This window comes from Callorhinus ursinus, unplaced genomic scaffold (genome assembly GCF_003265705.2).
Source record: "Callorhinus ursinus isolate GAN/ISIS: 27379988/994484 unplaced genomic scaffold, GSC_fseal_2.0 scaffold27, whole genome shotgun sequence".
NCBI classification, from domain to species: Eukaryota; Metazoa; Chordata; class Mammalia; order Carnivora; family Otariidae; genus Callorhinus; species Callorhinus ursinus.
This window is the reverse complement of record NW_027397089.1, coordinates 12,776,466-12,804,376: the sequence shown is the minus strand read 5'-3', so window position 1 is coordinate 12,804,376 and position 27,911 is coordinate 12,776,466. Positions and strand designations below refer to the sequence as shown.

Here is a 27,911-nt window from a genome sequence, read left to right as displayed (position 1 = left end):
TATGAGAGTGTGATGGGTAGGGAGAAAAGAAATGAGTCACCTAGGGGCGCCTGGGTGGCTCAGTTGGTTAAGCGACTGCCTTTGGCTCAGGTCATGACCCTGGAGTCCCGGGATCGAGTCCCGCATCGGGCTTCCTGCTCAGCAGGGAGTCTGCTTCTCCCTCTGCCCCTCCCCCCTCTCATGCTCTCTCTTTCTCTCTCAAATAAATAAATAAAATCTTAAAAAAAAAAAAAAAAGAAATGAGTCACCTAGCTCAGTAGTTCACAACCAAGACAATTCCTTCCGTCTTCTCCCTCTCTGGGCTCCAGAAGAGAAGGTGAGCGCACTTCTGCAAACAGTCTCCTCACTGACCACACTGTGTTCTCTACTCACCCTGCACCATCTGGGATGTCAGCTGCCAGGGCCTGGAGAATCTGCCCTGCTCTGTGAGCTTGTATTAAAACACTTGGAACTCCCAGGCTGCCTGGGTGGCTCAGTCAATTAAGTGTCTGACTTTGGCTCAGGTCAGGACTCCAGGGTCCTGGGATCCACTGCATCAAACCCCACATCACGCTCCCTGCTCAGTGGGGAGTCTGCTTGTCCCTCTCCCTCTGCCCCTCCCCCTGCTCACGTGTACCTGCGCTCTCTCTCTCTCTCTCTCTCCCTCTCTCTCTGGCTTTACTCTCTCTCCCAAATAAATAAATAAAATCTTAAAAAAAAACACTTGTAACTCCCTATTAATTTTTCATAAGCAGTTATTCTTAACTTGCTCAAAATATGCCAAATATGTTTCCTGAATGAAGGAAACTTTCGTGTGGTTCCTCTTACCCCCTCCTCCCCTGCTGCTATTCAAATGGTCCCCTCCATCTGAGAAAGGCTTTTGATGAACAATTTACAGCAATTCTCCAAGAATGAGTAGTGGAGATCAGAGAGAACAAAGTCATGCATCCCCCATTCTCCTCCCTACTCAGGCTTTGGTTTTGAGAGAGTTTTAGAAAAAGTTGTCAGAGGTGTTTAAAGACAGAAAGATCAAATCAAAATTGAAAAGTCTTCTCTATAGATGATCAAAAGGAACCCTTGGGCTCTGGGTCAGCACTTCCATCTACAAATTCATCTAGACTCCTTATTTACCACTCACCAGTTCCAGTGTTATGATTTACCAAAAAGCATGCAAGATAGAAAAGGAGGGTCAAATCTTAACTCATGGAATCTTTCTACACTATAAATGTGATTGAAGTGTCCCCCACCAACCCCCAGACTTCAAACCCTTCAGTGGTTTCCCACTGCCCTTCCTTCACAATCCTTCCTTCCTTCCTAATCTGACCTGTGCTTATTCCTCCAGCCTCATCCCCTGCCCAGTTCCTGCTCCAGCTGCGAGATTTGAATCTCACCCTGTTCCCCTGCCTCTACTGCCCACTTGGCCCCTTCACTTAGCTACCCCCACTTCTCATTCAGTTCCCAGCTCCGCAGTTGCTTCCCCAGGAAGCCTCCCCTGACCCTTATGTTGCCCTTCCCATGTGCTCTCCTAGTACCCAGCTTCCGCCATGTGCCACTGATCCTAATGTATCCAAATTCCAGGTCAGCTGTTGGTCTCCTCCATCAGACTGTGAGTTAGGGGCTCAATAAATATTTGTTGAACATATGACCAAATTGAAAAGAGAAACCTGAAAGAGCACATAATCCAGAATATCTATATATTGGAATTGAGATACATAATTTGTAGCCAAGCAACCTTTTTAAACCTGGCTCAGGTAAAGATATACCTAGTATTACCTTCCTTGTGGAAGGTGAGCAAAATGCATAGTGGGAAGGGGAAACCAACTGTGATAAAACCTTGACTGCCCATCATTCATGGCAGGTATTAGCCACACTGGGTGATAAAGAATCATTTGCCCTTGAGGACACTTGTTTAAAAAAATATCAGGCTGCCTGTGGTTATAAGGAACCAACCACCCACGCCCAGTTACAGAAGCTAGACTTTTTTGAAGGCATCATGCCCAGGCCCTATAATCCAGGTAGGATGTTCTAAGGCAGAGGTTCTCACTATAGGAGACAGAGGGAGGCCTAATGAAGACAGCTGGGGACATTTTCAAACTTCAGATCTCTCCCTTGGAGATTCTTGTCCACTAGCCCTGTCCTTCCCATGACTGCTCCAAATCACCTGACAAGAAATTGTCCTCGATTTTATTTTATTATTTTTTTCTTTCTAAAGAGAGAGAGAGAGAAACCAAGAAACAGATTATTTATTTACCCATTTGACAGAGAGAAAGAGCCCACAAGCAGGCAGAGCGGCAGGCAGTGGGAGAGGGAGAAGCAGGCTTCCCGCTGAGCAGGGAGCCCGATGCGGGGCTCCATCCCAGGACCCCAGGCCCATGACCTGAGCTGAAGGCAGATGCTCAACCGACTGAGCCACCCAGGCACCTCTGTCCTCAATTTTAAAGGGAAGAGATTCTAAAAGCTTCCTTCACAGGAAGGCAGCACAGTTGAGTCATTAGGAGTAAGGTTCTGCAGGTAGACTGTTCAGATTCAAATCCAACTCAACCTCACAGCTGGTGACTCTGGACAAATTCGTTTACCTCTTGGGGCTTTAGTTGCCACAATAGTCAAATGGGAGTAAAAGTAAATACCTTATAGGATAGTTGTGAGGAGTAAGTGAAATGATGCCTATAAAGTATGTAGCTCAGTACGTAGCAAACAATACGGACTTAATATCATCTACCTAACACTTCATAATGAAATCTGATCCAATGTCCCCAAACTCTGAGAATCAATTAGTCTTTATAAATGTCTGGCCTCAAAATCACCCAATAAAACTCAAACCTGTTAGCTAGCCATCATAAGACAATGAAAATAGTTTATTCCATATATTTTGCCTTGAAACACTAAGGACTCCAGCTAGACACCCACATCCATGCTGATGCTAACACGTAGGGGTGCCTAGGCTCACTGAGTTAAAGCAGACATCAAAAAAATGCAAGGCTCAAAGACAATAACAATAATCACAATTAAAATAAGAATAATAACTGTGCCTACAGATGCCTCATCTTATTTCTGGAACAGGCAGTGCTGGGTACTATAGAGGTAAGAGCAACGACCATCATGTCAGAAATGCTGGATGTGAGGCCTGGCCCTTCCGTGTGACTACATGAACTTGGGGAACTGGCTCACTCTCTCTAAGCCTCAGTCTCCTCACCCACAAGGACCTCACCCGACCCCCCTCACTGGATCAGCATGAGAATTCAGTGAGGAGCTACAAACAATCCCGCACTGCTGGTGGGAGCGTCACTGCGGCACCATCCTGAGGCACAATCTCAGTGGAATTAAGAACGCACACACCCTCCCTGCGATCCCTCTCCGAGGTGCACACCCCAAGGAGACTCTCTCCTGAGTCCATAAGGAGCCCATGTGAGCACGTTCCTCACAGGACTGTCTATGGAGGCAGGAAGTGGGAGCTGTGCCGGTGTCTGTTCCCGGAGGAATATATAAGTAAAATGTGCCGTGTGTGCACAGTGAGATATGACACGGCAGTCGGAGATAATAAAGCAGATTTACAGAGAGCAAATTGGGTAGATCTCAGAAACTATGTTAGATAGCAAAAGTAAAAACAGGATGAGGTGTACAGCACAATGCCACTCTTTACCTTTAAAAAACAGTGAAAGAAATCTTGCCATTTGCAACAACATGTATGGACCAAGAGGGCATTATGCTAAGTGAAAAAAGTCAGACAAAGACAAATACTCTTATGATTTCGCTTATACGTGAAATCTTAAAAAACAAACAAAAAAACAAAAACACAAGCTCATAGATAACAGCGAACAGGTTGGTGGTTGCCAGAGGTGGGGGGAATGGGGGAATGGGGTCAAAAGGTACAAACTTCCAGTTTTAAAATAAGTCATGGGGATGAAATATATAGCATGGCGACTATGGTTAATAATACTGCATTGTATATTTGAAAGATGTTGAGAGAGTAAACTTAAAATATTCTCATCACAAGAAAAAAAGTTTTTGTAACTATGTATGGTGATGGATGTTAAGTAGTCTCATTATAGTGATCATTTTGCAATGTATACATATATTGAATCATTGTGTTTCACTCCTGAAACTGACATAATATGCATCAATTATACCTCAATAAAAAATAAATTAAAAAAATTAAAACTGAAAGAGCACCACATATTTCAAGGATATACAAATAGCTGTTACAAATGTCATGTCATTTCTGTGCTCAAAACCTTCCACTGGTTTTCCTTTTTATTCAGAGTAGAAGCCAAAGTCTGCATTTACAATGGCCTACAAAGTCCTACAATATTTGTCACTGACCCAGCTACCTCTCAGCCTCCTGTTTCTCTCTCTTCCACTCATTTCACTCTAGCCACTGGCCTCCTAACCATTCTGGCCTCCTAACATACCAGGCAAGACCCTACCCTAGGGCCTTTGCACTGGCTGCCCCCTCTAACTGTACCACTTCTAGCCCAGATGTTCACAGGGTGGCTCCCTTCACTGCATTTGGTGAAATAGCATGTTTGTAGCACGGCCTTCCTGAATCCCCCACATACAACCGCAGTCCATTCCTAACCACACACAATAGACCCCATCACCCTACTCTTCATTTTTCCACAGCACTTGTCACTATTTAAAGTACTATATGTTTTACTTATTTATTTGTTCATGTTTTGTCTCACTTAATAACAATGTAAGCTCCATGAAAACAGGACTTTTTGTATTGTTTTGCTCCTGGCTATATTCCCCGCACTTGCAACTGTGCCTGACACATAGTCAGCCCTGTATTTGTGGTCATTGTGTTCACTCCTCTGTCTCTGAGAAGGGTACTGCCCTCACTCTGGACTTTTCCTTTTCAAAACATTTTTCCAAGGCAGTAAGTTCCATTGGTTCCTGTGGTTGGGTTTTTTTTTTTTTTTAAAGATTTTATTTATTTGACAGAGAGAGACACAGCGAGAGAGGGAACACAAGCAGAGGGAGTGGGAGAGGGAGAAGCAGGCTTCCCGCTGAGCAGGGAGCCCGATGCAGGGCCTGATCCCAGGATCCTGAGATCATGACCTGAGCCGAAGGCAGACGCTCAACGACTGAGCCACCCAGGTGCCCCTGTGGTTGGGTTTTAATACTCCTGTTAATCAGGAAGCTGGCCTTGTGGCTCCTCCTGAATAGCTTCCAATATAGTTTAGATACAGTTGCTTTGCTAGACATCTAACAAAAACTTGAGAGGAAGGCTAATGAGGGTGTTAAATAATTATTTGCAAGTTCTCAAAGTTTCAGAGAAATGGAGTAAACCCAACATTTCCAGAGATAGTATCCATCCTCTGGTATCCAAGCACAGCTCCCTCCTGATCCCAAAGTATAAAAATTCTCTCGTCCTTAAAATTTCCAGACTATGAAAACTCCAGTTTCAATCAAACCAGTGGCCCCCAAACAAACAAGTACAAAGCTTTTTGGTTTTTTTTAAAGATTTATTTATTTATTTTGAGAGAGTGAGAATGAGAGAGAGAGAGAGAGAGCACATGAGAGGAGGGAGGGCTGGAGGGAGAAGCAGGTTTCTCGCTGAGCAGGGAGCCCGATGCGGGACTCGATCCCGGGACTCCAGGATCATGACCTGGGCCGAAGGCAGTCGCTTAACCAACTGAGCCACTCAGGCGCCCCAAAGCTTTTTGAACAGCTGAACTTCCCCAGAGTTTCCAAACTTCTAAATCAAACAGCCCTGCTACTCCCGTAGGAAGCAGTTAGGAACACAAGAGTAGATCCTTTGAGTTCAGAGCGAGCGCTTGAAGTAGTAGTTAAGTGTGGTGCATGTGTACATCAACACTTCCATAGTGGAAATAGTTGAAAATACATACAAAAAAGTGAACAGAGCAGAAAACACCATGAACACTGAGGCTGAGTCTCATATTCAAAGGTAGAAGAAATTGGTTAACAAAACCAAATGAAAAAATAGAATGTTCCTACTTTCTCTTTCTCTTTATGCCTTCTCTAGAGGTCTGTCCAGTCATGTTCCTTCATTTATTCATTCAACAAATACACTGGCCCCATTTATTCGGCACTGTGGATAAAGCAAAGAAAAACACAAAAAATGATTCCATTCAAATTTCTTACATTCCTGCAGTAGGAAGCAAACAATAAACAAATAAGTGATAAGGATATATACTGTGTTGGATTTGCAATAGTGCTGCAGAGAAAAGGAAGGCAAGAAAAGGTCAGGAGGTGTCAGAGTGGGTGTCGTGATTTTAAAATGGGTGGTCCAACCCAGCCTTACCTTCACTCTGTTGTGGAACCATCACCACCATCCATCTCTAGAACTTGTTCATCTTCCTCAGCTGAAACCCTGTACCTATTAAACAGTAGCTCCCCATCTTCCCTCCTGCAGTCGCTGGCAACCACCACTCTATGTCCTGTCTCTATGAATTTGACTAATCAAAGTACCTCAGAGATGTAGAATCATATAATATTATGATTTCACTTGGCATAATGTCTTCAAGGGTCAACTAGGTTGCAGCAGATTTTAAAATATCCTTCCTCTTTAAGACTGAATAATATTCTGTTGTGTGTATGTCTCACATCTTGTTTATCTGTTCATCCACTGACAAGTTGAGGGCTGTTGTGGATAATGTCATTATGAATATGGGTTACAAATATCTTTTTGAGTTCCTGCTTTCGATTCCTTCGGATATATACCCAGAAGTGGGATGGCTGGATCATATGGTAAGTGTATACTTAATTTTTTGAGAAATCACCATACTGTTTTCACAGCAGCTGCCCCATTTTACCTTCCCACCAGCAATGTGCAAGCGTCCCAATTTCTCCACATCCTCGCTAACACTCGTTGTATTATGTTTATTTAATAGCTACCTAACAGGTGTGAAATGGTACTTAGCTATTTTGGGGGAATAACAAGGAGGCCTGTGGGGCCAGGGCAGAGTGAGTAAGAGGGAAGCAGGAGGGGATAAGGTCAGAGAAAAAGCAGGAAGCGAGATCCTTCAAGTTGGGTGTGAGTGTCACAGTGAGGACTTTGGTTGTTACTCTGGGTGTGATGGAGACACTACAAAAAGTGACTGTTTCACATGAGGCCACCCACGGGAGAGTGACATGATGGATTGCTTTGATTGTAACTACTCACTTTCTAGATTAATTCTAGGCAGAACTCAATCAGTTTAATATCAAACAAAAGTCATTTTAGTATCATTCACTATTTTAGGTTATTCCCACCATTATTGTGGATAATCAAGAGCTGGGATGGAGACAAAGGGTGCTTTTTCTGGATCCTGGTGAAATTAAGGACTGCAAAGAAAAGGGTAGACAGGCTCCCAGGAAGGGGAGAGGAACCGTGTGAATCAGGCGTTCAACAAGTGTAGAATTAAATAGATGAATCCAGTCCCAAGCCTGAGATGTCTCAGGAAGAACTGTCAGAAATATCTGACATAGGATCCCCAAAGGGAGGCCTGAAAACACATTTCTGTGAGGCAAAGAGTAGCTCTCATGACCTCACTTCCCCTTGAAAAGAGGAATGAAAGATTCTACATCCAAATGAGAAGTCCAAGGAGCTATATACTTTCTCAACACAAATAATCTGGAGAGAATGGCTGCCCAACCACCATTTATAAATGTTAGAAAATACACACTTGTGTGTGTTTGTTGCAGGGGGAGATGTAGGGTAGAGAAGGAGAGAATTATGGTGTTGCCCACACTAGGATAGGTGGAGAGACAGAAATGAGTTTTCACAATGACATTCTTAGGATCCAAATGAGGGTTAGGGAAGGGAAGTATAGTAAAATCTGGAAATCTAAAGAACCAATTTCTCTCAGCAAGGATACAGGCCATGTGCTCCTAGCTTCTGTGTGCTGTGTTTCTTTCCAGCTGAGGACCACCTTATTCATCCTCCACTCTCAACATAGTATGATCACCACCCACCCCCAGGGTAAAGAGACTCCACACTTGCCTTATGTCATAGTCCCCATCTCATTTCCCTTCTTTGTGGGCTCTTTACATAAGTCCTGGGTTACCTTTAACCTTCAAACATATATAATAAAAATGGAACTAGAATATAGAAGTCTGCTCTTCCTCCTCTCCTCAAGTAGAAAAGTAATAGACCTCAGTGGCAGTGACAGTCTTAGGTCATTCATCCATGTATTCATTCAATAAATCCTAAGCACCTCCTAAATGCCAGTCCTAGTGCTTAATGCTACAGAGAAAACGGGGAGGAAAAAGATGTGTTCCCTGTCAACATGGCACTCATTGTTGTTAAGAATGTTCTTATATAACATTCCTGCTCAAAATGTGTAACTTGAATTTAATGATAAAAATGATCAGTCTACAAAACAACTTTCCAAAGAACATTGACTCTATGAAACAACCGAACTGTGCTGTTCAGAACTGCCAATGTCAGGGATGACAGGATGAGGAACTGTTGTAGATTAAAGCACAATAAATAGACATCATTGTGAGATGCAAGAACCCTGGATTGCATCTGGATCAAGGAGAAACGTGTTACTTAAAAAAATTGGACAATTAATAAACTTAGAATATGGACCATATTTTACACACACACACACACACACACACACACACACACACACACACACACACATTGGAGAGAGCAAGCAAATGTGCCAAAATTTTAACAGTTGGTCAATACTGGTGAATAATATTTGGGTGTTAATTATACTATTCTTGCAACTTCTGTAGTTTGGATATTTTTCAAACTAAAAAGGTAGGAGGAAAACAAGAATGTCCCATTAGTAAAGGTTATGGTTTCTCCTTCCCTAAATGCCCTTTATAAACAAGCTTGCCATCAATTTTGGTTGGAACCAAATCCTCACCCAGAATGATCTAGCCCCAGATCACGAACTTTAGGTCAGAGGAGCGGATGGGAAGTTACAACACCCCTGTCTTTGACTTATAACTAAAGTTACAAGCAAGCAAAAATGCCTGGCAAGAAACCACAATGTTGGCTTATGTTTGTATTGTTATAAAAAGTCCATACTCTTACTATCATTTTGTGGGACTACCACAAAATAATAAACCAGGGCCCTGACTCTAGAGGCCCTGGGAACATGTGCAGAGGCTGGAGGCAGAGAAAAATGGTATCTGGCAATTTGGGGTACGAGGTATATGTGCAAAATTCAGGGATACATGGAAAGAAGGGTGAAACAGAATCAGAATTTGTTGATGTATAAATAATGCACATATTTTATTTCATTTAACCCCCAGAACAGCCCAAAGAAATAAGTATTATCATTCCACTTTACACACTGAGAGTTCAGACAACTGTCCCAAACTCATATAGCCAGTAAAAAGAGGAGCCGGAATTTGACCTTGGTTCTTTTTTACTTCAAAGACCATGTTCTTTCTACTACAGCACCCTACCTTCTAAAGAGTCAAGACTCTAGGGCATGGCTAGTAAAGGAGTATTTAAGCCAGTTCTTACCTTTGTGCTCAGGTCACCCTCTGCTGATGGCTTCCCTTTCCTCCCGGATAGATACTGATGGGCCAGAGCTAAAGTACTGGAATCTTAAATCTGAGTCTTCATCTAAACATTATCTTATTAGAATCCAAACATAATCAGGACCAAAATGTTTCCAGACTATCCTTTTAAATGCCAAGAAAGATTCCAAAACACACCCATATCTACGTCAATAGTTCCCAAATATGATTTTACAGGTAATTGTAATTCCTGCTCATGACTTTTACCCATCTCCTTTTGCTTGGCTTTTAGTTGAAATATAGGGAAATAGATCTCTAGATGCCAAACATAAGTCACTGTCCTGATACTTTTTTCATCATCCTATTTTTTCATCATTCTATTCCAAATCTTTTCTAGTCACTACCTCATTCTTTTTTTTTTTATTCATGAGAGACAGAGGGGGAGAGAGGGAGAGGGAGAGAGAGAGAGAGAAGCAGAGGGAGAAGCAGGCTCCCAAGGAGCAGGGAGCCCGATGCGGGACTCGATCCCAGGACCCTGGGATCATGACCTGAGCCAAAGGCAGACGCTTAACCATCTGAGCCACCCAGGCGCCCTAGTCACTACCTCATTCTTAAGAAGAAAAAACCCCATGTTCATGCAGTTAGGGAGTGCTAGAAAAGAAAATGAAACTTTGATTCTCATTGTGGAAAGGAAGATGGGGGTGGGGAAGAGACATTTTCTAAAATGGGAGCCCAATGGCAGGAAGATTGTTGCAATTTCCCTGACAACTTAAATATCTCCAGTTTGGGCTTCTCAAACCTCAGTCATCACCCATGACTTCCTGATGCTGCCAACACGCACCATTAGGAAACATCTGTCCCAAAGGACATCCCCAGATGTAACAAAGGAGGGTAGGAAGGCAGATGGTGCCAGTTTAATAAGGATAGTTTAACAAAACATCTTTTTAAGCTTCCTAATTCCCTTGGCCCTTTGCTCCCTAGACTTGGCTGCCAATCAAGAGCAGACTGGGAATGCTTGCCAGATAATGGCAATGTTCTCTATATCCTTAACCCAGAAAAACCAGTGCCAGAAAAATGTCAGCTGGACAGCCACTCCAAAATATGATAAATTCCTTTTCAGAGCTAAAATAGCAGAGCAATGCTGGTAATAGGACTTCAGCCATGTAAGACTGACCATTCTGGCTTGGTTGTTATTTGCAACCAGAGACATGACCTAGTAGAATACATAAAATGGACATTGGTGTTTCCCATTGTGAACCATGTCTGTGACCAGTTGTCAGATCACAGTGCCTAGAGCATTGTTAATATTTCTCATTACCCATGGATATAAGCACAAAGACCAATGGATATCAAGCATCAGTACAGAAAATGTTGTCTGGTTTTGGATCTCCTTACTATTTGTTTAAAGTTATTAACAAATATGGACTTGAGATAAGAAATAATGAGTATTCTGAACATGCTATTTGAATAGGAAGAACAACAGAGAAGATAAAGGATTGTCTTTCTATTTTAGTTTGAAATGAAGAAAACCCCAAGTACGTCCAGAAACAATGGGACTGACCACTTACTCCTACTATTAACCTTTTCTGTCGCTCCTGCTTCAACAAGACAAATCTTTCCCCACACATGCACATCTTGCTGGCGTTAACATCAGCGCTCACAGAGACTGTCCCTCTCTGCCTAGAACACTCTTTCCAAATCCTGTTCAACAAGACCCTCCTTCCCCAAGCTTCTCTGGCCACAACTTCGGAGAAATATATGCTCTCTCCAGTATGCTCCCTTACTCCCTTCTCTCCCCTCATTAATGTGCAGTGGTATAACTCCCTGGCTTTGTACTTTGCCCTGGGAGAACACCCAGTTAGGGAAGAGAGTAGGAGTAGCAGGTGGTGAGGTGGACTGAGGAGCAGAGCTTCTGTCTCATACTGCTTTTCAGCTTGCCTTTCCTTCCCCAGCTGAAGCCTGGTATGCAAAGAGTTAACTGGCCACAGCCAAAGAAGTACGCCTAGGATCTACACCCAGTTTGGCAATGTCAGAGATCTGACACAATAACCAAGGTCCAAATCTCTTTCATCACAACAAAGTGAAAGTAGAGAGGAAGTAGCCTAAGTCAGCTGATTGTGATTTCCTCCAGTGTCATCCCCTTGATGTGCAACTACTGAACATATGCACAACACTGAGTTTTATTACTTTCACTGCTTTACTTTATTTGGAAAATAAGCCATCTAATGCTTTGGCATTAGGCAACATGACATGAGACTCAAACTGCAATAATGACATGTAAAGCTAGCTTGCAGAATGGAGGAGTGTTAATAGTCAACAGATTGAATGGTGCGTAGAATAGGATTTCACTTGTTTCAGGAGGATGAAGAAGTATCCATGAAATGCCCATTTATAGTATAGGCTCTCAAAAAAAACCACAGAATTTTCTGTATTTGCTACCATTTTTCCTGTATGGTCTGTAAATAACCACAGATATGTTCAGGGTACTTTGTGTTGGGTCTAAAATGAGAAATCTGATGGTCCCTCAAGTAGAAACCACAAAAAGTTTCTAACTGGGAAAGATTGGATTCAATCTATTAAAGGTGATTTCAACTAAGTATAAATGAATGCAAAGGCAAATTCCAAATTAGAAAATTCAGGCACCACAGTGATTCTTTTGCAAAAGAACTCAAGCAAAAACAAAATTTTTCTTCCCCCTAAATTATCAACACCACCATCATTACCCCCAAATCATCACTCACTCACTTAGTTACACACAGTGCAAGACAATGGTGGCAGAGAATTCCCCTCTCTGGGAACAGACAATTAAGGGCATTTTGTGAACACCTGCCCACCTACCAAAATAGATAAAAGAAACATGAACTATGAATGTGGAAGGATATTCCTAAGTAAGAAATGAACAGTCAGGGCAAGGGCATGTCAAGATCCCAGATGGCTTCCTAGTTGATGGAAGGTAAGAGCAGTAAGGACCTCAGTTTCTGGTGTTGACAGAACTAGCGAGAATCTTCTGTGCACTGTGGGTCAGCCTGAGAAGTCTGCACGGAAGAGGGGGGAATTACCCATCTTGGCATTGTATATAACTGTTTCCCAGGAAAACATCAGTTCAAGCTACATCTTCAGCTTTGGCCATGATCCAATAAATAGAGCCTCTTTTAGGCCTTCCTTCCATGCCCTCCACCAAAAACACAAACTCCACCACACCTTGAACCATAAATCCAGTTTGCCCAGCTAGACAGATCCAGGTAAATATATGCTACAGATATTGATACAGATCTAGATATTAAGATATAATATAAATAATAATAATAATGCTCAGCTTTGGTCTGTGCAGAAAAGGAAAAGAAAGAGAAACCATTGCAGGAGTAATAAATGTGTAACTTCTCCCCTAGGGGAAAGAGAAGGAAAGGTCAGATAGCTTCTCTGAAAGGTTGGAAAGAAGGCTGAAGCAACCAACTTCAGCTCATACTAAAGAAAATAAATATCCCAAATTATCTCCCAGGAGTCTTCTGAGAACAACTTTACCAAATGGATCACTTACCAGGCATCGTCCCTCCTGTGGTCTTCCTTTGTACTGTATTCTGTTTGCCTGTTACTTGCAAGAAGCCGTTGTCTCCCTTTCTAAAATAAAACCTCCTCAAGGTAGAACCTGCTTCATGTTTCTCAATGAGGATAGAAACCCTAATTCTGCAAGTAAATATTACTAGGTGCAACCAAGACTTGAAGGCATGGCAGCCCCCCCCCAACTGCTCATTGGACCCAAGGGCCTTTCGAATTAAAGAGTTGCAAATATGTTTTGTGATAACAGCAAACTGCCTCTTAGAGACCCAGTGTTTTAAGACCAGTAGGAAGCCACACCCCAGGGGACCTTGGTAATCTTTCCTCCTACAGCGTGACCTGGCGTACAATCCATCCCCACAACAGCTTTTTTAAAATTAGGTAAGAAAGGAAAGGAGATACCTTTAGCAGCTGTAAAAATAGATATCTCGCTCCTTGAGCACGGAGGAACAAGATTCTCAAATCCTCTATCCTGATGGTGGACCACTTTATCAAACTGTCCACACCAATGCTCTCCCTAAGAGTATAAAATAAAGAGACTTTCAGATCTCAAACGAGAAAGCATGGGAAAACATGAAGGAGGCAACAAAGCCAGTTGGAAGAATCTTCATTCATTCAAAGAACATGTATAAGTAAGCATACTGTGTGCTGGGGCCTGTGGGAAAGGAAAAAGTGAAGAAAGCAAGCTCTGCAGCAGGTCATAAGGGAAAGGCCAGGAAGGACAGCAAGGCAAACAGGTAGGAAGGAACTGGAGGAGAAGCACCAAGGAATAACCTCCCTTAACTCATATTTTCTTCAGCAGAGTTGAGAACCTCTGGTCTGAAGGAGAACAGAGTGGAGGTCTCCAAATCACTCTGATCCCAGCAAATTTACCTGCCCTTCCTAAACTTTCAAGGCCTCTGGTCTGCATCCCCAATCCAAAGACTAGCTCTGGTTCCAAGAAACACACTCTGCTCAAATGCCAACGGCTGCCACAGCCAGTGGCACTCCAAGCCCAGCCTTCTTCTACTCTGGCTCTGTCTCAGCTTTCTTGCCAACTCTGTAAACACAAGAAATCACTTACCAATGGGCTTTTTTTGGTCTCAGAGGAGAAAGACTTGAGAAGAAAGTGCAAGCCAAACCCAGGGACAGGTAAGGAACTTGGCCAAAGGGTCAGGACTTGGAGTGGAGCTCAGCTGGGCCCTCGGGGAGTCGGAGCCCTTGGGAAGCCAGGCCCTCTGGGAGGCGGGGCCCTTGGGAGGTAGGGTCCTAGCAAGGCTGAGCCTCAGAGAGTTGGGGCAATTGGGAGGCAGATACACGAGAAGGGTGGGGAAGGGTGAAGGAGGTGCTTAGCTAGACTCCTGGGATAAAGCCGGGGTTGGGCAATGGAAGACTAAGGCTCTGCATGGGTGAGGAGGCGGACTGAGGGCTTAAATGGGACTTTTCCGGAGACTTTGTTGGCAGCAACATGTGAATTTAGAGGTAGACAAGCTTTCTAGGGTCCTGTGTATGAAGGAGTTCCTGGCTGGCAAGAGGAGAGTGTGGGGAGCCAGGTGGAGCCCAGCCTGTGCTGATTTGGAGGCCATCCCGGGTCCAGCTACAGCGACTACTCAGCAGTCCTGTAAACAAAGACAGAAGCACCCTTCCCTCCCCGCCCCCGCCCCCCGCCAACCGCCTCTCCAAGAATCTTCTACTAAATTCCTCTACCACCGCCATCCATCCCAGCCTTCTCACGCACTTTTCCTGTAACTCCAGGAATAAAACCAAAAAGGTTCTGGCTTAAACTTCACCAGGAGGATTCCTGAGACAGTCATTCAGCGTTCATAGCATACTCTAACTGAATATACATTGAGCAGTCTGCTGGGGGAAGGAACGAGAAAGATAGAGTCACTTCTTAGAGAACTTCCCGTTCCAGATATTCAAAATGTAGTACTCACAAGACCCTGAAGCAGTGACCAAAGGAAGGTGCCTGCTCCTATCAGGACCATTAATCTTCAAACAGAGGCAAGACTTCTCAGAACTGGAGAAGGTGGGGTCGACTTAGAGACCCAGGGCTGAATCCACAAGTGATGGGCCCAAGAAGCCATTGGTCTCAAGGAAAAGGGGCATCACTGCTTCTACCTGATAGTGCTGAGAGTCCTTTAAACCCCAAGCAGGTTCCTTAAAGACAGGTGGAGGTGGAGGGAGAGGAGAGAGGAGTAGCAGCAGGTCCCTAAAGGGACAGAGTCTTTACTAATTATACTAAGACAAAGCATTGAACTTGGAACAGAAAGAATTGCCCCAGATCTCAGGAAGACCCTTCGCCTGAGGAACACCTACAAATCACACCGACCCTGCCCTAACACATCTCCACTAAGCATGGACCAAGATCCAGGTGTTATGCTGGGGAGTGGACAGTGGCCCAGCCACGACTACAGAGCCAGAATTCCTAGAGGCAAAGGAGACAGGCAGGATTGGCTGGATGGGTGTCACGACAGGACAGTAGGGAAGGGGCATCTGGGTGTTCGATCTGTGTCTGTTCCAACAGTCCTAGGCTGTCTCCGCTGCCTCAAGCTGGGATTTCCCCAGATGTGCATCTGTTGAGGGCAAAAAGGGTAGGTTCAGGGGAGGGTCTGTCTATCCCCGCATCTGGTCCCCAGAGCATTCTGCTCCCCCTTCTCCCTGTGCTATTCACTGCCTGCTGGGTAGAGGGTAGGAGGCTGGGGACAACGTCAGGGCCCCCAGTCACCAGGTGATGAAGAGAACTGGCCCAGGGCTGGGGGATGCAGAGTAGGGACCGTAAGTCTCTCCTGGAGGAGGGGGCACAGATGGGGGACCTGGCAGTTAGAGTCCATCCAGGTGATTTTATATGAAGTATCTGAACCTTGAGGGGTGGGAAAATGGAAGAGGGGGGCAGAGACAGGGGGAGAGGCTTAGAGACCCAGAGATAAGAGAAGCAGGGAGAGAGCTAGGAGGGAGGGCAGAGAGGGACCAGGGAAGGGGGAGGCAGCACAGGAGACAGACAGGAGATGCAGGGGAGACACTGAAAGGCTCCCAGGGTGAGACTCACACAGATGTGATGGGAAGACAGACCCTCAGACACTGAGGGAGGGACAGCCAGAAGGGAGAGCTGAGGGCAGACCCAGTCCTGGGACAGCTCAGACCACAGAATATCTGGAGTCAAAGAGACAGACAGACAGGCCCACAGACAGACAGATGTGCTGACAGAGATGAAGGTGAAGGAGGCCAAGATGGCAGGGAGAGGGGCGCCTGGGTGGCTCAGGTAAGTGTCTGCCTTCAGCTCAGGTCATGGTCTCCCCGGTCCTGGGATCAAGACCCGCATCGGGCTCCGTGCTCAGCAGGGAGCCTGCTTCTCTCTCTCTCTCTCCCCCCCGCTGCCCCTCCCCACTGCTCATTCTCTCTCTCAAATAAATAAATAAAATCTTAAAAAAAAAAAAAAAAAGGCAGGGAGAAGCCAGGGCTGCTGGGAGGAGGGGGAGGGAGCAGACAGAGAGAGAGAAGGAGGCAGGTGTGCAGCAGGAGGGGGAGCCAGGCCAGGGAGGGGGCTGCACATTGGCTCCGGGAGCCTCTTCCCTCTCACCTGGCTCCTGCTGAGCCTGGCCCCTCTCAGGAGCTGCAGCTGCTCCATGGGCCCAGAAAGCTGAGAGGGCGAGGCTGCTGCCAGGGCTGCCCCCAGGCTCCCGCCCAGTGCCCACCTGGGGTCCCAGAGGCTCCAAATGGGTAAGGACACTGCCTTCCCTTCCCTCCCCCCGCAATGCTGCCATCACAGGAGGCCTGAGCTCAGCCCTGATTTCTCAGAGGTCACGCGGCCTGGCAGACCCAGTGCAGGGGAGTGGGGGCCAAGGAGGAAGAGAAACTGAGGCAGTCAGGCAAGGGGGGCTGGCGAGGTCTGGAGAAGGTGCTGGGACAGACTGGTTAGGGATCCCATGGAGGAGAGGGAGGAGAGGTTCAGGCCTGGGACTGGGTCTGCATTGAGAGCTGAAGAAGCACCACACAGTATGAACAAAATAACCTACTAGTGACTGTCCATTCATTTGGGGTCAAGAGTGTAGACACGTTCTGAGCAGTCAGGATCAATGCCTTCAAGCAGCTCCTCACTAAAGGGCCCCACAAATACACACATGACACCCACAAAAGGAGAAACTGAGGCAGACAATAGCGACCTCGAGGCCAGTGTACATGCTTGAATCTAGGTTTTAAGGGACAAGTGATGAAGGAATCAGCCAAGTGTGTGAAGATGTAAGAATCAATCAATCCCCTGGCAAGCTGGACCCTGCTTTTTGCTACAGGCTTTCTTGGGGCTCTGCAAAGACTAGCTCTTCGAGCTCCTCTCAGGGCCAGGGGAGGCCCTAAGAACATTAAATCAAGCAATCTAAAGCGAAATTGTTCTCCTGGCCCCCTTCCCTGCAGGGTCCCAGAGGCCACATGTCTGGTTACAGCTAGAGCCCAAGGAGTTTCATTAGCAACAGGAGGGAAGGTTGACAGGGAACCAGAGAAAGTCCAGCAGAGAAAACCAGGGAGCAAAACACACCGGGTCATTCCACCTGCATGGATATAAAGTGTAATAAAGTTCAGAATGTCCAGGGCTTCCAAGTAATTAAAGCCAGGAGCTTGGTACTTAAATTTCTTCTTCAAGTTCTACCCTTTACCTTCTTCCTCCCCCATAGACACACATTTTTTTATGAAACACTTTGAACCAGATCCTGGACTTTAGATAGTGCCTCCACTAAAGAGATGGACTTAATTTCAGCAAAAGAAATTTAGACAACACTTAAAAAGGACTTCCTTAGAGCTATGATTGGTAAATGCTAGAACTAGAGAAACACACGCACACACACACACACACACACACACAGACATGCACACAGAGGACATGCTCACTTGGGCACACACGTCTCCAGACAACTGTGCACATACACATCACTGCCTAACACATCTCAGGGCTCCCTCCAGTGGCCTCAATTCCAATGCCAGCAACTTCAGAACCCCCAGCCTGGCTCTGAACATCTGCCTCCCTCCCTGCCCCTTCCTGCTGGTTCCCCAATCCAGCTGTTTATTCCAGGCCAGCACAGCTGGCTCCTGCCTGGCTTAGGGTTGGCTCATCCTGCTTCAGAAGCAACAGAGGGGGGTTCTCTTCCTCTTCTCCTCCTCCATTCCCCGCCCTGCTGGGTTTCTCCTTCTACACCACTCATGACTCTCCTCCTCCTCCGGGCAGCCTACCCTGATGGACTCAGTGGCTCTGATTCTGAATTCCCCTTGTCCTTTGCACTTGTGGGTCTGTGCTGGGTGAGTGTCACCGGGTTACTGTGCATATGAGTGGGCAGGGAGGGGACTGTCAGCTCCCCAAGGGCAGGACCCCTCGACCAAGTATTTCAGGCCATGCCAGGCCTCCCCCTCCAGCACCAGGCTGGGGATGATCCTGGGAGCACGGCCACCTGGTTGTAACAGAAACACAGAAAAATGACACTGGGGCTCCAGCAGCCACCAGGAATGTCCCCTTCGGTCACAGGCTGCAAGTGTCTCCTTCACAATGACTCTTCAGAGCCGTGTGAGAGGAGGCACATCCTCCACTGTGTCTGCCCACATCCACCTGGTTTTCCACTGGAACTACTGCTTCCCCGCTGGGTCCTCACCTTCTTCTCCAGCCTCGGAGAACACGGGGCCATTCTCAACACTGACACCCGCCCTAAAGGACACCCATGTGCCCCTGGTGAGGAGGCTCAGAACGGCCCTGCAGGCTGGGAATATGTCCTGGTATAGAGTTATCACCTGACATTCTATTATTGAAATGTTGTGTGTCACAGAAATAACCAGATTTCCTGACAACTGCATTATAGTGAATTCTTACCATGTCCATTTTTGAGTCTTCTGTTATTTATATTTACTGTTGTGATGCTCTGACAAAATGTGTTTCCTCTTCGAGGAGATTCATGGAAAGGACTTTTGACAAATACAGGGTTTTGATATCTTTAAAATCATAAAACTAAGCTGGGTAAGATTTTCTGGAACTAATGGAAAAGCTGCATTCAAACAGAACGAGAATTAGGAACATGGGGCTGAATAAATCGAGGAAGATGGTTATAGTTTTTGTGACCTTGTTTGAAATGTTGCTGGTTCTCTATGTTGGCTCTATCAGATTTAAATAGACTTTCTCTTAAGATACCCATGACTTATAGAGACATGATAAACTATTCTCTTGTGAACAAATTGAAACCTTTAACATTTTTCTCCACCTGAACGCTCCAAATTCGGAAACTGTCCGTGAGTATTCTTTCTTTTATGACAATTGCATTTGTTTCCAGAAGTTCAGTAAGAATCTGTTCTCCTTGTAACAGGACACCAGTGGAAACATTTGTTACTTTACCAAGGCTCATGACTGGAATGTCATATTTGAGAGAGACAAGCATAGACTCAGATAGACTAGACAGCGTTAAGGAACTAAGGTTACTTTAGAGAGTCAATAAAGCCCCTTGGAAAAGTTGGCCAGATCCCTTGCTTACAGAGTGCCCAGCAGCCTTACCAGGTGAGTAAAGAATGTCACTTCCTGGCAAGTGCAGGAAACCTCAGGATATTTGGGGGACGTGGAGAAGAGGAATTCACACAAATCTACAGGTATTGAAGGCAAGTCTGATGGCAGGTTTGGCTTCTGGCCTCAAGAGGCTGTTAAAAGTTCAATCTAGAGATTCCTTCTGAAAGGTTCCAGTGAAGCAAGTTTGAAAGAATCTATAAGGCCTATCGCTATTCTTGCTGGGCTTATTTAAATAATTAGGCCAGCTTTGTTAAAATTGGGCTTGTTTTTCAAATGAGGTCTCAATTTGGCTTTCTTTGGAAATGAGGGTGATTTTAGAGAGAAAAGTTATGTTTCAAACACACTTTTGTGGATGTTAAATTCTAGTTCTGCTTAACTGTCTTTGAATGTTTGCTGTTTGCCTAAGCTAGACAATTTGAGGTAAACTTCGGAGAAATTGCCATAATAGTTCATGTGCAGGCAATTTTCATGCTTGTCACTCTGTGGGGATAATAATGGGACCCCATGGGCATATGATTACTTGAACAACATAAAAATAGGTTGGATTCCCTGACAATTATGTAATTCGACTATCACCTTTAATAGTTCTATGCGACTGGGATAACAAAATCGGTTCTTAAAAGCCCGAGTGTACCCCACTCCATGGGGTTAACTGTGAACTTGTGGAAGGAGTGGATGCCCCACTTTCCTTATGACTGGAGAGAGGATGCACTTGGGGATACCCATGTCCCCAAACGGATCTTCTCCCACTTGCCAATGATTCCTCATAATTAGGATATTGTTAAGTCTACATATCAGGTAAAGAGGGCTTGTTGACCCCTTAATCCAAGCAATTTTATTTAAGTCTCTGTCACTTGCATCTCACCCCATCCATTAGGGAAAATGGGTCAGGAAGCACTGAACCACTTTGTCAGTGCCTATTAGGTTCATCCTGATGTCTGACCACCATGCCTCTTGCTGTGTCCAAAACCCACTTCCTCATAGATGCTGCCCTTAAAGCTCATCCTCACATCTCCTCAAGGTTGGAATCATAGATAAAGAAGGTTGAGAGGAAAACAAGCAAACTGACATAGAAAGAAGGCAGGAAGAACTGACCAGGCAGAGGGTAGAGATGAGTGAAAATGTTGGGAGGGAGGGACGGACAGGTTGCAGGAGGAGCATCAAAAGACTGAAGAAGCACAAGTATAGGGAGTGAAATGTATAGAACATTATCCCCAACTCCACCAAGGTCAAGGCCTTCATGAGAAGGGGAACCATTAGTCTTGAACTTGGGACTGACCAAAACATGTCCCAACAGGAAGCAGGGTCAGGAAAGGGTGAGTGGGTGTAAAAGTGGCAGGTACCAGTCTCAGATTCCTGTTACCCACTCCCAAGCCTTTTCTAATGTGACCACTGATCTGCAAGACCCAGAAGCTAATGCTACCAACTTGTGGCTGGAGGAGGGGGCAGGAAATTAGCCAAAAGAAGGCCCTGGTAATGAAAGACCTAGCTGAGGCTGTTGAGACACTGGTGGATGGCCTGCTCCTCACAGCCTGGGTTGTCTTCAACCTTGGAGCAGGGATCCAGGAATGACTGCGGCAGAGGGTAGGGGTCTCGAAAGTCACTCAGGGGATATCTCCCCCAACCAGAAGCCCAAAAGCCCTGACCATCTCCCCCAAGGAGAACAGAGCCCAGAACCCGTTGGGGTGGGAGGTGAGAGGGAGTCTCTGTGACAGCAATTAGCCTCTCTCTTTGTGAACTTCTGTCTCCATCTCTTCCCCCGCTCCTCACATCCTGGGGCTTTATTTCAGAGGCCTCTGTCTTGATCTGTCTCCAAGTCTCTAGCAAGATCAAAGCTCATAACTCCTGCTCTGCTTGCCAAATCCTCAGCTGGAGAAGAGGGAGCAGGGTCCATCCTGAGGCAAGGGGAGGCCCTGACTTCCCCTCTTCCCAAGGCAGCAGGGAGATTGGGAAGTTGGACCAAAGAGAAACCAATCCTAAAGTTGGGTTGACAAACACACCCGCTAGTGGAATGGCTGTTCTTCTCATTCTGTGACTGATTTTATTATTATTGCTCTTCAGATTAAAATTGAATTAGGGGCACCTGGGTGCCTCAGTTGTTAAGCATCTGCCATCAGCTCCGGTCATGATCCCAGGGTCCTGGGATCGAGCCCCGCATCGGGCTCCCTGCTCGGCGGGAAGCCTGCTTCTCTCTCTCCCACTCCCCCTGCTTGTGTTCTCTCTCACTGTGTCTCTCTCTGTCAAATAAATAAATAAATCTTAAAAAAAATAAAATTCAGTTAAGTCGGGATCATAGTAGGGTAAATATATGACAGTGACCATAAAGGCCTTTCCTATCCTCCCTATCAAAAGAACATTCCCTGTTATTTTTTTTATCACAAGACCCTGTTTATTTCCTTTCATGTTCATCACACTGTGATTTTTTGAACTCCTTTTCCTTCCTTATTGTCTATTTCCCAGTAGGAAAATTTCTATATTTGAATGATAGAAAGAATGAATGATGAATAAACATATTATATGGGAATAAATCTACTGGTTGGGTAAAAATTTCCTAATAATATGATTATACCTGAAAGTATTATGACCAGACCCATACTAACAATAATATCCTTAATCAATATTCATAATGCACCTACTTCTACATCTCTACCCATGGCCTCTTTCCCGATAACTGTATACCTTACATGAAAGTTATTTAACAATTCTTAGGCTCTGTGTTGTGCCCGGAAGAGAGAATATAAAAGTATACAGGGCACAGTCTCTCCACTCCAAAAGCTTAGAGTTGAGTAAGGGACAAGGAAGACACAGGGTAACTACAACCGAAGACAGCATGTGGAGAGATAACTATGGTAGATTGACACAAAGGAGTAAAGGTGGTCGAAGGAAATAAATTGCTTCTGATGCTAGTTATCCAGGAAGGTGTATGCAAGAAGTAACATTTAAATTTGGACTGTGATGATTGTGTAGGATTTCAGTAGTCAGAGATTGGGAGGATGGAATTCCAAGGAAAAGACATAGTTACTGGGAAGGATTTCTTGACTTTGGGCATCATTTGATGTTGAACTTCTGATCATCATGAAAGAGTGAAATGCAAGGACCATGAAATTCAAGGTAAAACTGCAGAAGCTGGAAGCTTTCTATAGGGAAGACAAGGCCAGGACCTGGGTCCCAGCGTCCATTTATCCCCCCTTCTCTTGCACCTGATCTTATTGAAGGTCTGTATGGTTCAAATGGAACAGGGTACTAATTATGCCTCTATCTATATGTCTTTCATCTCCATTCTCCCTCCATTGAGTTCCTTATTAACAATGAAAGGAGGGCGCCTGGGTGGCTCAGTTGGTTAAGCGACTGCCTTCGGCTCAGGTCATGATCCTGGAGTCCCGGGATCGAGTCCCGCATCGGGCTCCCTGCTCAGCAGGGAGTCTGCTTCTCCCTCTGACCCTTTTCCCTCTCGTGCTCTCTCTCATTCTCTCTCTCTCTCAAATAAATAAATAAAATCTTTAAAAAATAAAAAAATAAAAAAAATAAAAAATAAAAAAAAAACAATGAAAGGATTTCTTAATCTCATTACTGAGAAGAGCACAAAGCACAGAAAAGCATAGACACAAATTAAGTTGGGTAATTTGCATACCTGAGGGAACGAGAGAAAACCTTCCTCCTTCCATCTCCATAGTCAATTTTCCTTGCTCTTTAGACACTATATGTCGATAAATATCTATATTTCCTCCTTCACTGGACAAGAGAGGCTATTAAATGTCAGATGTAAAGTTTGTCATAAAAATCCCTCATAAAACAGTCTCCCAAGCACTGGCGTTGGAAGGTGGAGGAAGGAGTTCCTGTGCTTTGCCTGCCTTCCAACCACGTTCAGGTCATCCTGCCTCCTGCTTCCAGGAGCTTTGCTTCAGGTTTTCTAAAGAAGGAAACAGAGACATTCAGCTCCCCTTACCATCCTTACTTCTGTCAAAGCTCGTTGCTTTCTATGAAGTTAGTTTCACAAATCACCCATTTCTCACAATCTCAATCCACATTCCTTAATTAATATAACTTTTAATTCTCCTCTTTCCGGGATGGCTCAAATAGAAAGTCCCATTTGAAAGCGAAGATGTAAATAAAATAGCTTCTTTTAGTACTTTTCATCAGGGAGTTCTAGGAGAGGGGAGGTGGTTACATGGGTGGTGTACATACAAGGGTGGCTATGTATTAGGCTAGAAAGAAAAGTCAAGAGGGGATTGTCTTTTGGCCGCTGTTTCTCTGAAAACCTCTCCTGACTGTAGCAGATTTATAGGGGCTCCAAAGCAGCCCAGCCTCTTAGCCATGAACTTCCCAGAAAGAAACTCACTGAGGTTCCCTTGAAAGTAGATGAAAAGTTAATATCAGGATTTAGTATAAACACACAAACCAGGGCCAAGGAAGGAAGGCAGCTAGTTCCTTATAGCTGCCTGAACTCCTTCAGGATTTGTGCATGCGCACACACACACACACACACACACACACACACAGGCACACACCTCATACCTAACAAATACAGTCATATTTATAGACCTACCGAGGAAAATGTACCCCATTCCTTGGTGCTTATTTCCACTCAACTTCAATGACATATGTCCATATATCTGGCACACACACATGACTTTCAATGAGGTGCTTTATCAGTATAATACATCCAGCCTCTCCCCTTTCCAAGCTCCTGACTGTAGGGTGGGGCACAGTGAAGGTGAGAGAATGTCTGAGTATAAGCTTGCATGTGTCACTAAGTGTGACTCTGACTACATGCCCCAAACAATAGAAATTGTTTATTCATTATTCACTATTTGGAATTATCCATTGTCTTTCAATTACCTCTATGCCATCAAGTTTCAATGATCATCTATCCCTCACTGAGTGGCTACTCTGTGCAGAGAGCAGCTCAGGGAGGGGTTACCAGCGCGAGCTTTGCTCAAACTTGGTACAAATCTTAGCTTCAGTATTCACTTGGCACAAATGACTTCACTGCACTTTGCACCTCTCTGAGCCTCAGTTTCAGCTTTTGTAAAGTGAGCATAACGACACTCAACTCCTACAACTTTTGTATTAAATAGGTGATTTTGTAAAGTGCTTGGAACAAAGCAGAGGGCATAGTACTCAGTAAATGGTAGCTATTATTTTCATCATCACTCTGTGGGCATTGGAGATATAAAGAAGTAATATATAAAAGAGATGTTCTATTCCCTTAGGAGGTTTTTTAAATCTCATCCATGAGATAATATAAATACATGGAAAGATGGAAACCTAAAATTCTTCTTTAAGCCCTAACATGCAACTTATTCTCCTAAATCTGAGACCCGATTACAATTTTTAGCTGATTTCAATGCTCTAATGTTTTTTTCTTTTGTCATTCATCATCCCTATGCTTCACCACCTTATATACACCACACGTCCACCCCACTCTTTCACTTAACAAGTTGACTAGAGATTTCTTGGGATAACAAAGATTTTGAGAGTTCATTGTGTACATTTCCCTGTTTCTGGGCAGGAGCCCATCTGAGGCATTCCACAGCCAAGTGAGACAGCCATGCGCACGGCCAGAGAGCCTGCACCCTCCCATGTCCCCCATTACCTTGCTAATCTCAGAATCTCAATCTGTTTTCCTTCAATATTGGCCTGTCTTTATCACTCATTCTGATTGGGGAACAGGTACACTAACCTACATCATCTAACATCTAACTACATCAAAAGTGTAAGAAAATTCTCAAATGTCCACCTGGTAACATTGTTCCACTGCCTATCACTCCAGGTCTCTGGAATTACAGGTCTCATATAGTTCATCATCAACCCATGAAGAATCATTAAAAGATCCCTTAAAAAGCATTAATTTGGTCCCTGTCAGGGTATAACTGCTCATGCAGTCATCTAGTCTCTCCTTAAAGCTTTTGAAAGATGAAAGTATCCTAATTTCCAGGACAGATACTAAGGAACTCCTACTTCAATCCCCCAACCTCCAGAGCCTCCTCAATTAGTATCATCACATTATCACTCATTTGATTAAGGGACAGTACAACCCTGAGTCGGGGCATGACTATTATGACCTCCCCAGTCCCTTTAAGGCCATCATATGAAGAAGGGGTAAGAGAATGGGCAGCAGTCTCTAACCATGAAATTCTTGTCCCAGGGGAGCCTTTGAAGACCAAGTAGGCTCCTGGGAGGGCACAACAGGCAGTGTCCCAAAGTGGGCAGAGTGCCAAAACCTGCCATAGCGAGCAGTATGGGAGGCCTGGAGACAAGAAGGAAGTCAATGCCCATACTTCTCCCTCTTCCCCAAATTCAACTCCCCCAGCCGAGGCTCATCCTCTTGTACTCCGAATTCCAAAGTTTTCAGACCTTCCATAGTGTCCCTCTGAGGCCAGACACCTATCATTGATCACCTCAGGCCAGGCTTCTCCAAACATGAAAGAACATACAAATCACTTGGGAGCCTGCTAAAAATGCAGATTCTGATTCAGTAGGTCTGGGTTGGGTCCTAAGGATTTGCATTTCTACAAGCTCCCAGGTAACACCCATGCTGCTAGAGCAAGGATCTAGATGATACAGCAGTTGCTACAAATGTCTCCCAGGAAGGGTCTATCTGTCCACATCCTTCTGTCTGTCTATCCTCCAGATGGCTGTGAGAATCACATCTCATCCCTTCCTGATTCAGGAATCTCATTCCATGGCACAGTACACAATACAAACCTGGCTCATAAATTCCCTTCAAATGTGAAAAAACACATCCCTCACAAGAGTCTCATTCTTTCATGACTCTTAAAGGTCCATATGCCTAGAATTACTGTCCCATTTCTCTTCCAACTCACCTCTCTTTTATTTCCCAAATCGCGCCACAAGCATCCTCCTCCAGGAAGTGTCCCTTGACTAATACCTCTTTCTCAGTTTCTGTGCACACGTTTCCTTCCAAAGTAATGATGCCTTAATCCCTATCCAGTTATTAATTCCTTCTATGTCAGTCCATTTCCCTCCCCACTTGGGGTGTACGTTCTCTCTTACCAAGATATCTTAGATGCTCTCACAAGGTTTTTGCACCAGTCCTTCAAAGAAGCAACTAAAGGAGCATGTAAACATATGAGTAATCCTGCCTCTATCAGGCTTCCTTGGAGTCACCTACTCCCTGTTGGGAAAATAAGAAATTCCGCGAGTAAGAAAGTAGCTTCCTAGCCCTCCCTCCTAGGGCAGGCCCCATGCATAAATACAACAGAAAAAACACCGGCCCTTCTATTCCAACCATAGACTGCACCAAGAAAGATGCTTGTCGTGCCCACACTGGAGCCAGTCTTAACCTTCTGGGGTTCCCTGGAGTCAGAGCAAGTTGGGCCTTCTATCAATTTCACTACTTCTGGCCCCTCCCCATATTCCGTGGGAAGAGATGGAGCAGGGCCAGTAGAGGTCATGTCAGGTATTCTGCCCCAGGTCTGTATTTTTCCCGTTGCTCTTTGAATGAACAACACTGTTCTTAATGTTGGGTCTAGAGGAAGGAGAGAACCTACTCCTTGCTTTGAGCAAGATTCCACTCTGATGGAACAGACAGGACAGTCACCAGAACTCAGGCAACGCCACACAAAGGCAAAACTTGGCAATAGCTCGGTACAGGTCTAGAGGCAGCTCTAGATTTAGTTCTGGATGGAGAGAAATGCTGTTTGTCAAGGAAGTTCCCCAGAAGATAGTTTTAAAGGAATAACATAGCCCTAGCCTGAAAGGAAGGAGAATTTTCTGTACCAGTGAAATGTGTAAGGCTCAATTCAATTGAACATGAATTTATTAAATGCTCATTATGTGCCTGGCCCCAGCTGGATGCTCTCAGCAGTAAACAAGGCACACTCCTTACCTATGATTTACAATCATAAAGAAAATAAAGATACACAGATAACCGTGATATTTCATTTTTAAAATTTCAGCTTTATTGAGGTATAACTGACATATAAAATTATAAGATATTTAATGAGTACATTGTGGTAATTTGATATACACATACATTGTGAAATGATTCACTCTGATTTCCCCACTGGGAAAGGATTAATGGATGGTATTTTAATCTAAATGTCTCATTAAATGAAAGTAAATGTGCAAAGCGCACCTTTGTTTCCTTCACTTAATCTTTTTCATTCTCAAGGTCGTCAGCTGGAGCTTTGGTTTTCAATTGTGTTCCCTGGACCAGCATATCCGCCTTACCTGGGAACTTGTTAGAAGTACAAGTTCTGGGCGCCACGCTGACCTACTGAACTCCAAAGGCTGGGGGTGGGGCCCAGCAATCTGTTTTCACAAGCTGTCCAGGTGAGGTGGCACCTGCTGAAATTTGAGCACCACTGAGCAGAGTAGTATTCCTGGCCTCTGTCTTCACATCCCCCTTCACTGTGACTTTGATTAGTGAGTTAAAGAGACAACAACAAGCATACCCAGCTCAGCCGCTTTCACT

General features: G+C 44.8%; 1 protein-coding gene across 2 annotated transcripts in view; it reads right to left on the bottom strand.

Annotated features, from left to right (window-relative positions):
• Nucleotides 1-27,911, bottom strand: part of LOC112830064 (ATP-dependent DNA helicase Q1-like) — a 112,538-nt gene that overhangs the window by 78,126 nt on the left and 6,501 nt on the right. The window contains exon 1 of one of the 2 annotated variants that reach the window (XM_073877884.1): nucleotides 12,947-13,120. The exons of the other annotated variant lie outside the window; for it this stretch is intronic. The gene's annotated coding sequence lies outside the window, so the exon portion shown is untranslated. Of the gene's footprint in view, nucleotides 1-12,946; nucleotides 13,121-27,911 lie in introns of those variants that run through there. 2 annotated transcript variants of the gene reach the window in all.